The sequence below is a fragment of the Mastomys coucha genome, unplaced genomic scaffold, assembly GCF_008632895.1.
Source record: "Mastomys coucha isolate ucsf_1 unplaced genomic scaffold, UCSF_Mcou_1 pScaffold18, whole genome shotgun sequence".
Lineage (NCBI taxonomy): Eukaryota > Metazoa > Chordata > Mammalia > Rodentia > Muridae > Mastomys > Mastomys coucha.
Window position 1 is genome coordinate 10,414,964 of NW_022196900.1, and position 9,008 is coordinate 10,423,971.

The 9,008-nt window shown below is 38.8% G+C and overlaps 1 protein-coding gene across 1 annotated transcript in view; it reads right to left on the reverse strand.

The window, feature by feature from the left end:
• Positions 1-9,008, reverse strand: part of Baat (bile acid-CoA:amino acid N-acyltransferase) — a 24,797-nt gene that overhangs the window by 12,681 nt on the left and 3,108 nt on the right. Inside the window, exon 2 of the mRNA XM_031376765.1 lies at positions 8,660-8,744. The gene's annotated coding sequence lies outside the window, so the exon portion shown is untranslated. The remainder of the gene's footprint in view (positions 1-8,659; positions 8,745-9,008) is intronic.

Here is a 9,008-nt window from a genome sequence, read left to right on the forward strand (position 1 = left end):
CCTATGGATGAAGACAAATAAACGTTGCTTCAGAAGGAACCTAGTGTGTCCGCGTGTCTTCTTGCTGGCGAGACGACCGCGCGGGCTACATCTAGTGGCATACTAAACAGATTAGTGGGTCTGGCAAGTTCATATTCTAAGTTGTTCTGACTACCTTTCTCAATTAATATGGAATGAATTTACTGAAAGAAAAAGCAATGCTCCCTTTATTTTAGCCTTTTATTTTACTCTAGAATGCTGTTCAAGCCCTAATCTTGTTCACCTTTATTTTGCTTACAGTATTGACTCTTTGCCCAATTCTTCATTGAAAGTACCTAAAGTTACTCTATGGATAATATATTCTATATTCCTACCTCCCAAAGAATGTTTTAGAAGCATCTCACACAACTGAGTTACTTAATCTTTCTTTTATACCCTCTTCCAATCAAATATTGGGTAGTAATGGTATCAACCTACTATCTAAAACAATACCTGCCTTTTTAAAATCTTCTAAAATTTAGCAACAGATTTTTTTCTTTTTCTTCTTTGTCTGTTTTTATGTATGTGTGTGCCTAGATGCATGCATGTACATATGTGTTTGTGTCTGAGAGACTACATGTGTGTATACCAGAAGACAACCTTTGTTGTTATCTTCATAATAACACATTGACGAGGTCTCTTATTGAGGCCTGACTGGCTAGCCAGAGAGCATCAAGGATCTCCCGGTCTTCACCTCCGCGGTGTCGAGATTACAGACATATATCACCAAGGCTAGCATTTTTAAGTGAGTTCTGGAGTAATCACTTTACCAACTGAGCTATCCCTGTGTCTCTTTGTCTACTAAAAGCTGTGATTGTGGTATTTAACTTATGTTTTAATTTAATTCAGTACTTCTAACTTTTCTCTCTTGGAATGTAATCAATTGTATCTTGATAAAGTCCTAAAGAGACAATTCCCATTTCGATGAGTACACACACAGATACAAGAGGAAAGCAATGCAAGGTGTGGGGGCTATCGTCTGGAAGTGTCTCTCTTAGAGAGGTAACTTTGGTGTCTCAAGACTCCTCTGACTTTTGCATGTTGATATTTACCTTTTAATTTTCCGGAGTCCCTATTAAGTACTTCAATTTGTGGATTCTGGCTTGCCAGAAATTAGGCATAGTGATCAATGTTATCTTAAGTCTAAATTTCTACCTTTTACATTGAGATGAGGGAAAGGACTTAGATTACAGTGAACCTTTATATTTAGAGTTGTCCTAAGGGAATTATGTGGTTTTGGTGTAAACAAACCTATGAGGTAAACAGAGAAGGACTTGTTGAAACCAACTGAGTGTGCAGGTGGATGCTGTCTCAGGTTTCCCAGCCAACAAATATACAAAGGACCATATAATCATATGACCAGTAACCAAATACTCATAACACCTGGGACATGAGCTAAAAAAAAAAAGGCACCTTCACAAGTGGGTGTGCTATAGTGTGCATATGTTAAAGTGTGGTAGGGATTCAAACCAAAGCACTAGGGTTTTTCTTTCTGCAAATGATTTTCCGTTTGGCAGATCTAAGATATAATCAGGCCCATTTATTCTTTTTTCCTTATGTAATAGTCCTTGGAGATCCAATAGACACATAAAAATATCTAGGCTTAAAACACACACACACACACACACACACACACACACACACACACACACACACACCATGTAAGACTTTATACTTATATAATTAAGATTCTCAACTAATGGTCTTTCAAAAATATCACTAGGGTTTCTTTCTATAAAAGCTTTTCATGGGCCGGGCATGGTGGCACATGCCTTTAGTCCCAGCACTTGGGAGGCAGAGGCAGGTGGATTTCTGAGTTCAAAGCCAGCCTGGTCTACAGAGTGAGCTCCAGGACAGCCAGGGCTATACAGAGACACCCTGTCTTGAAAAACCAAAAAAAAAAAAAAGAGCTTTTCATGGGAGAGGTGGGCAGAGGGACCACATTCAACTGTCATGTGATGCTGGCATTCACACTGACATTGTCTTAAGTAGCCCTGTTAGTAATTTCTGTATAGGTCTCTCATCCCCATACAACAGTACATAAAAATACTGTGTTCACTTGGTTGAGTCCACTCTTAGTTCTACATGCAAGATAGATGTTCTCTTGGTTAGTGAACCCTATATGCAGAAGACATCAGGTGGAAAATGTTTGCCTTTCCCTTTCTGGTGACTCCCAATAAATTCTTCTTAACTCTATGGACTGAGCCAACTGTATAATTGAGAACCAGAGAGGAATTTTGCATTCTTGAAATGAATCTGTATGCACTGCCACTGAGCTGTCTGCTAGCATCTTCCTATGGTTATAAACATTGAAATTTTTAACCATGTGTAATACACATTGCCTTAAGAAATTGTTGCCTTGGGGTGTGGGTTTCTTTTGACTGACATTCACTATGCTTTTTAATATCCTATCATGTGACATTTGTGTGTTTAAAAGTGATAGTAAAATAATTTTGAAAATGAATTTAAAGTAGAAGAGTATTGTAGAAATCAGGGGCAATTCTCTTTAGATTAGTGGTAGGAATTTCCACCATCTTAGACATTTCTCATAATGTCACACTTCCAAATCCTGTCCTTATAGAAAGTCACTTCTTGACATTGCAGTGGCTGTAATATAATTTGTCCTACTCCTTTTGCAGAGTCTAACAAAAAAGTTCTAAAACTACAACAATTCTTCAAAGAAATCATAGTTTTTATGAATTAGAAACTTAACATCTAGCCTGGCAGTGATGGTGCATGCCTTTAATCCCAGCACTTGGGAGGCAGAGGCAGGTGGATTTCTGAGTTCGAGGCCAGCCTGGTCTACAGAGTGAGTTCCAGGACAGCCAGGACTATACAGAGAAACCTTGTCTCAAAAAACCAAAAAAAAAAAAAAAAAAAAAAAAAAAACAAAGAAAGAAAGAAAGAAACTTAACATCTTAACTCACGCCATGTGACCATGTGACCCTACGTATAAACTTTATTTTCCCCAAACAAGAGTAGAAATCTGAGGCCAGGGATATGGTTTGGTGGGTAAATACACCTACAAACAACACTGGCAATCTGAGTTTTCTCCTCAGGGCCCGTATGGCAAAAGGAGAGAACCAAGTCCCTCAAGTTGTCTCCTGGTCTCTGTACATGCATATGTATACATGTACTACAGCACACACATGTGAACATGCACTATGGCACATATATGTATATTGCACTGTGGCGTGTACATATGCATATAAGCACTATGGCAAATTCATGTATACATGTATACAAAACCTTGTAATTTCAAGATCATTAAAGGAATAGAAATGTGATAGTCCATTCTTCTTCTCCGTTTCCTTTCTGTATGCTTTCTGATAGTGTATTATTTTCTTTCTCTACCTAGTAATGTATTTAGTTAAATATACTCCCTAGTGGCATTTCACAAGATATATAATGGGAAAGAATTAAATTATAGTTCACAAACTTATACATGCACAAAATCTCATGTGTGTCTTTTTATTTTTCTAGATTAAAATGATTTCCGATTTTAGCTTTTGTTCCTCTGGGTAGCAGAAATGTAACTACAGAGTTTCAAATACTGTGAGTGTGTGTGTGTGTGCGTGTGTGTATGTATGTGTGTGTGTGTGTGTATGTGTGTGTTTTCTTGGATCCCAAGGGTGTGTTTTCTTGGATCCCAAGGAAGGTCCTATGATTTCCTCAGTGCTTGGGAAGCCTTGCCCATATAACATGATGCTTTTTTCTAAGCCTGTTATGAAAAAGAAAGAAAATGCCAAGATGAAATACCTTATAGGCAGGCATAATATAAGTCTGTATATAAAGTCCAGAGTTGGGTGGAATAGAGAGTTGTGGTGATCTAAAGGCTGCCTGTCTGGTCTAAAGGCATGAGAAAAAAAATCCCTTGAATAATAACAATCCACAAGTGGTGCATACATGTCCTCCAGCAGCCTGGAGATTGAAGAGAAGAATCACGTTAATTAAAGAGTTACCCCCAGCAGCTAAGGAGGCCCTGAATCCAATAACAACGTATAACAACATAATATCAACAAACAATATACACCCCTATATGGCTTGGTAATGGATATCCCCCAGAAGGCTTCCTGCAACTCAACAGCTGGGAAAATGTTTTGCTTTCCTCTATTTCTGGTGTGTCATATTTGTCTGGGGCAACAGATATTGACTAGGCTTCCCTGGGTAGAGAAGGGGCAAGAAAGAAAACTGCAGAATACTAAAATTTGAGGGTGGATAGTCAAGACCATCAATTAATAATATTAGCATTTTTGTGGAAATTGACATTACTTTCAACATAAAAAGCCTCAAAACCTCTCATTGTCTCATGCTCTATTTTCATGATCCAATTTTCATGTTATATATGTATAACACGTACATTTGTCTATATACACAGTAATATTTGTCTACCTTTTCTGTAAGCTTTATCTCTTTGGATAAAGTAATCTACATTAAAAAAAAACTGCAATATTCTATAATGGTGTGTCTGGTTCTCCAAGAAATGCCTTTACCCAAGCTCAGGCATTTAAACAAAAACCCCCATTCCCTCAGGGGCTTGGAGAAATTTCCTGCTTGCTGAAAGGGGAGTTGTTCTCCTTATCTCTGGCAAGAGAAACTTGTGGCCCTTCCATTAACATATAACTGTGATGCATGCACAAATATATGTGTGTGTTGCAAATTTACATATATGTATACCTTGGCAGTTACAATTAACCCAATGTATTTAAGAACTTTTAACCAATTACTTAATTACAGCCTTAACAGAAGTAACAAAAATATACATCTTTTTGTTTTTCTACCCTTTATGCTCTAAGTACAATATTAATTCATTGAAAAACATATGAAATTAATGCTTAGTTCTTACAGTAACCACATTTTAACTACTCAATAACAAATATAGCTAGTGACTACTATATGAAACAGTGTAAATAAAGACATTGTCATCATTGTGAACCTTTCCATTGGACGCCACTGCTACAGATTTTGTAAATACCTCCGGAGCAGAATCATTCCTTATTTAACACTGAGTTCATTCCTAGCCTAGTGCCTGGAAGAAAGCAGTTAATAAATGTTTAAAGAATCATACTGAAGAATGAGTAAATATTTTAAAAGGAGGAAATTTTTTCAAAGAGAATATGAATTTTAAAAGGGGTCAAACTGATATTATATGAAATACTTACGAAGATGAGTGACTGATCAATATCTAATGGAACCAATTTTCTAAATGTTTCCAATTATTTGCCCCAGAAGGCAGGACTGGATATTCATGGAATTACAACCCCCCACAAAAATAAAAATAAAAATAAAAATAGAAACGTGAAAGGGCATGCACTAACAATTCCCCTGCCTTATGGAGGATTAAACCTGAAATGGGCGGCCTTAGCATTTCTTCTAGGCTCTGCCCAATGGTTACCTGGCAACAACCAGGTAGGCCTGGCTTCGGATAAAAGGGGCTGCTTGGCCTCTCCTCTCTCTCTTATTCTCTTACTCTCTCTACCCCACCCCCTCTCTGACTCCTTTCTCCCTCTCTCATCCCCTCTCCCCCTCTCTCTACACGTGTCTGACCTCTTCTCTCCTCTTTCTCTCTTTCTGTCTTTCTCTGCCTCTACTCCCTTCTCAGCTCCCCTTCCCACGTCCTAAATAAACTCTATCCTATTCTATGCATCCTATGGCTGGTACCTCTGAAACACCCCTCCGACCTCACCATACCTGGCTCTATAAACATATCCTGTCCCTCTTTTTCATAAACACAGCAGGTGGGACTGAAGCCACCCACTGTTTGGAAACAAAGAGTTACTTAAAGCTGAGCATGATAGGCTGGATGTGGAGCCGGTCACAGACCTCCTGGTGAAAAGACTCCCAAGGTGAAGAGGATCGAGTGTCTAACCTGAAACCACTCTTACTTAACTGAGGAGAAAACATAGCCAAGAACTGGTCCAGCAAGAGGAAGGAGGAAAAAAAAAAAAAGAACGAAAGAAACCAAAACATCTCCCACTGCAGATGCGGTTAGCAATCAGAAACCATAGTGCTGTTCTCCGCAGCAGCTTCTCCCTGTTTCTTCTTCACTTTGAGTACACTCCATCCTTCACTCCAAGAGCATTACCACCCCAGCACTCATGAACTGCATTCCAAGAAAATCCCTCAGAAACTCAGAGAACCCGTCTCTCTATACGTTTGCATTTATTACACTGTGACTTTTGTCTTCAAGTTGTACACTTGGCCTCATGAATGTTTCTATGGGTTTTATACTAAAGTATGGCCTCTGGGTTCTCCCAGCCATCCCCTCAGTCCCTACCTATTACAGTGTATGGCTGACATACTCCATCTTCTGTCCTGAACTTTTCAGCCCAGAGAATGGGCTGCCCTACTCCATGAGGCTCTTCTCCACATAATCCACCCTTGCTTCCCTTCCCTCCATTCTCCTCTTCCTCTCCCCACATGGCTGTTCCTCACACCTTTTTGGTCTGCTGATTACATGGCCATATCCCTTCAATTACCCACCACATAGGCATCTCCTGCAAAGCCCCTTGGGGTGGAGGTGGGATGACATCATAACACACCCACCACGTGGGCAATTCTACGTACTAAGACACTGGTACCTCTCCAACTGTTTTCTCCTCTACCTTCTCTAACTACTTGTCTCCCCACTTCTACTAGGTGTCACTACAGAGCTCCCTATTTTGTCTACCTTTGCTATGAAAGCCACACCAGTATGACAGGAAGCTTCCTTTCACCCTACTGGGCCCTCATCATGTGGAAAGGAATGCCTCTTCTCTGTGATTTGGGGCATTTCTCTCTGACAAGTCTCTCAGTTGCTTGGGGATGCCCCAGATTGAAATTCTTGTTACCATGACACTTACCCCTCTGCTCCCTCATGACTCCTCTCAGCTCTCCTGGAACTCCCTCACCTCCTCTTAGAAGCTTCCTACATACACCAGGGTCTGTAGCCTTTCCTTGCCCCCTTCCCCTTGGAGCTACTTGCACTCTACCTAGTGCCCTCCTGGGCCCTGACATTGCAAGTTTTCTTGCCTCACCCTCAGAGATGCCTACAAGGTCTTGTAGCTTCTCTGCCCTTTTGGCTTCTATGATATTGGGACAGTCCCTCAGGTGGAGGTCCTGCTTGTTCCTCCTTTGTCATTTATGGCTACATTGTTCTCTGTCTCTTCACTGTCTAAACCTCCTATGGGGAGTTCTTTCACCACCTTTCCTCCTTGGACTCCATTCCTTCCTTTCTCAGACTCAGAGATTTTTCTCAAAGCCTTGATGTCCTATTGAGCTTGGCCTCAGTATAGCACAATAGCCAAAGATGGCACACTCAAGTTCCAAATTCTTGCAGATTGTAACAACTTCTGCCACCCCAAATGCAAATGATCCTAAAGTCCTTGTCTCTATGGTTCTACAGCTTTCCGCTCTTGAATCTCTATAATTTCTCAAGAAATCTTTTAAGGCTATTGTGTAAATAGATTCTGTCACAGGTTAATTTGTAAGTTCATTGGGTGCGGTTAAAGAATCTGCATAAACAAAACTTAGCTTTAAACTTATAACAAAAGGCTTATAATGAAAACCTATACATAGGAATTTTAATTTAATTTGTCATATATATGATTCATATATATATATGTTTGATTCTTTTCTAGAATGTACCATATATATATATACATACACATGTACATATATGTATGTATATATACACATATATGTATGTATATATATTTGATTCTTTTCTAGAATGTACCATATGTATATATGGTACATATGTATATGTATATATATGTGTGTATATATATATATATGTATCATATATATAAAAAAACTTTGTCAGGAGCCATCTAATAAAGGCTAAAAGATAGCAGGTGATCTTCCAGAGATGTTTCACCATGAAACTACGATGAAAGAACCTTTGAGAGAGAGGCAAGGCCCAAAAGACAAACCTCAGGAAATGATTCCTGCAGCTGATCTGCCGTTTCTGTCCTTATACAATTAATATTATATAATCCCTGGTCATTAGCCTACCCTATTGAGCAGATTTCTGCAGATCAATGAAGATGCACTGTCTGTCTTGTAGTGCTATATAGATAAACTGATGATTTCTTAATGATGATTTTATGTGAATTCCTAAAATTATATTAGTAATTATTAAGCCCTTTATAGTAAGTCTCCTCTTAAAGCCTTCTCTGATATAAAATCTGCTATCATAGCTCTGCCAATCTTTGTATGTCAAGAGGTAATTGCTTCTGAGAGAGAAAAATCAGGCATTTAGAACTTAGGGACACATTCCTAGAGACTATAAAATAATTAACCAAAGGTCATAAAAGGGAAAGAATGATTTATCATAGATGCAAGGACAGAAAATAACATATTGACTCGGTTTATCTGTATAAAACTTCAATGCTAACTTAACACAAAAATTTTAGTTTTTGACTCTCAGTGAACCTGTGGAGCTAGTGACAGATAATGAATATCTAACTAGAAAACTACTTCTAATGGAAACACATGTAAGTATTTTTGTTGTAAACTTCTTATTCAATTTATGATTTGAATAACTTTCAGTACATTTTTATAAAAAAAATATGAATGGAAAAATCATGTGCTCTATTCTCCTAGAAAATGTACAAAAACTAGGGATGATGCCATTGCAGCCAAAGGAGAGAATACTTACCCCTTGACAGAAAAGTCTGAGACAGGCAGCTCAGGCAAGGGGAGTGATGAATCACAAGAGGAAAAATCAACCTTGGAGGAGGAATCTGAAAAGAAAGTAACAAAATATCATAAACATGGGTGGCCCGCCCTGCAGCATTTACACCTAAGTCATTCCACAAGAACTCCTGAAAAAAATGCAAAAAGACACCAGAAGGGCCTGTAGGATGTGCTGCTGGGTACACCAAACTCAGCAGAGGCAAATAGGTAGGTGTCTCCCCGTGGTAACGGAGGATAGCAAAGAAGATAAGGATCCTTTATGGGAACACCTGCCATTGAAGTTTCTTTTTTTTTTTTTTTTTTTTTTTTTT